The following is a 2,500-nucleotide window of genomic DNA, read 5'->3' on the forward strand; positions in this document are numbered from 1 at the left end:
TCAATAAAAATGGTAGGCTTGAATGTCGACAAAGTGACGCGAAGCGGAAGCCTACCATGGCGTAAAAATGTCGACAGAATTTTTCGGACCTTGTCCTGCCATGGGCTGCGCGCAGCATGCCGGCAGTCTGTGCGCAGCGTGCGCACAGCATGTCGGCAGCGTGCGCGCTGCTGAGCCTGTCGACAGAAATTTTCGAAACTTGTCCTGCCATGCGCGCGCGCAGCTTGCGCGCGGCGTGCGCGCAGCATGCCGGCAGCCTGCGCGCAGCATGCCGGCAGCCTGTGCGCAGCGTGCGCGCTGCTCAGCCTGTCGACAGAAATTTTCGAAACTTGTCCTGCCATGCGCGCGCGCAGCGTGCGCGCAGCATGCCGGCAGCGTGTGCGCAGCGTGCGCGCTTGGGAGCCTGGCCGCAGAATTTTTCGAAACTTGCAATGCCATGCGCGCGCACAGCTTGCGCGCAGCGTGCGCACAGCATGCCGGCAGCGTGCGCGCAGCATGCCGGCAGCGTGTGCGCAGCGTGCGCGCTTGGGAGCCTGTCGACAGAATTTTTCGAAACTTGCCATGCCATGCGCGCGCACAGCTTGCGCGCAGCGTGTGCACAGCATGCCGGCAGCGTGCGCACAGCATGCCGGCAGCGTGTGCGCAGCGTGCGCGCTTGGCAGCCTGTCGACAGAATTTTTCGAAACTTGCCATGCCATGCGCGCGCACAGCTTGCGCGCAGCGTGTGCACAGCATGCCGGCAGCGTGCGCACAACATGTCGGCAGCGTGCGCGCTCGGGAGCCTGTCGACAGAATTTTTCGAAACTTGCCATGCCATGCGCGCGCACAGCTTGCGCGCAGCGTGCTGATTCTGTCGACAGCGAGGCTAGCGAAACTTCTCCTGCCATGGCGTGCGCGCAGCGTGCTGACTCTGTCGACAGTGAGGCTAGCGAAATTTGTCTTGCCATGGCGTGCGCGCAGCTTGCGCATTCGGTCGACAGTGAGGCTAGCGAAACTTGTCCTGCCGTGGCCTGCGCGCAGCCTGCGCGCAGCATGCGCGCAGCATGTGCGCAGCATGCCGGCAGCCTAGTTCCAGATTTTTTCAAATGTCGACAGAATTTTTCAAACCTTGTCAAACCCCATTTTTATTGAAATTTCCTCGCACAATAAGCTCCCCATAAGTAGTCTATGATTTTTAGTACCTTCTCCAAGTTACAAAACTAAAAAATTCCTCCCGGATTTGTTTTAATGATTTTTTCAATTTTACGACTTCTAAAAATAATAAAAAATACTTCCCGACTTCAAATATTTATGAAACTTTTTCCCATCAGAGATTGCATGTTTCTTAGTATCCCTGCAAAAAATCACGTCCAAATACCTTGTATTGAATTATTTAGAGCCCATTATGACTCCTCGCGCATAGGTGATGTCTCTTCCTGTCAAAGGGCTAAATGCATAAAATGCTATATAGGGGGGTGTGTGTTGCCTGCATATGCATGGCAGCCCATGCCCTCCTAGCTGCAGCCCCCTTCCCCCACGCCACACCCATGTCATGTTGCCTCGATATGTTGCCTCGATATGTTGCCTCGGTATTATGGGTTTGGTGTCGGGGTCGGGGGGCTGCCACCCATGGCGGTGGTGGCCGGAATCCGGCCGCCGCCACCACGCCGCCGCCATGGGTGAGGGGGAAAAAAAAAGGCGTGGAAAGTTGCGAAATGGGGTTGTCTAGGCTTTTTTTTGGCATGGAAGAGCATGGAGTGCTAGGAACTCCTTCTCAAATGCGCGGGCATGTCGACCACAACCTCATTTCGCAACAACAACCACCCGTGTGGGGTGGCGGTGGGTGGATAGTCGCGGATTGGGGCTTGCCAAGCCAATGTTTTCAAAAAAATTCATCAAAATTAAAAACAAATGTTTTGTTGCCTTCGGATTTGTGGGCGAGCGGTGAGTCGGAGTGGAGCCGGTAAAGTTTAACCTCGGTGTGCACGGTTGTTTTTAGAAACTCAATCCAATGCCGGGGACGTTGAAAGTGACGCTCTTATGAGTTGCAAACCCGCAAGATTTAAAGAACCTTTTCAAAAAAAATTCAAACCAACAAGATTTAAAAACAGAAATTTTCATCAAAATGAAAAACAAATGTTTTGTTGCCTTCGGACTAGTGGGCGAGCGGCGAGTCGGAGCGGAGCCGGTAAAGTTTAACCTCGGTGTGCACGGTTGTTTTTAGAAACTCAATCCAATACCGGGGACGTTGAAAGTGATGCTCTTATGAGTTGCAAACCCACTAGATTTAAAGAACCTTTTCAAAACAATTTCAAACCAACAAGATTTAAACCAACAAAATTAAAAACAAATGTTTCGTTGCAAACAAATTGTGGGCGAGCGGCGAGTCGGAGTGGAGCCGGTAAAGTTTAACCTCGGTGTGCACGGTTGTTTTTAGAAACTCAATCCAATACCGGGGACGTTGAAAGTGACGCTCTTATGAGTTGCAAACCCACAAGATTTTAAAAACTTTTTGAAAATG

The sequence above is a fragment of the Prunus avium genome, unplaced genomic scaffold, assembly GCF_965620075.1.
Source record: "Prunus avium unplaced genomic scaffold, drPruAviu1.hap1.1 HAP1_SCAFFOLD_29, whole genome shotgun sequence".
NCBI classification, from domain to species: domain Eukaryota; kingdom Viridiplantae; phylum Streptophyta; class Magnoliopsida; order Rosales; family Rosaceae; genus Prunus; species Prunus avium.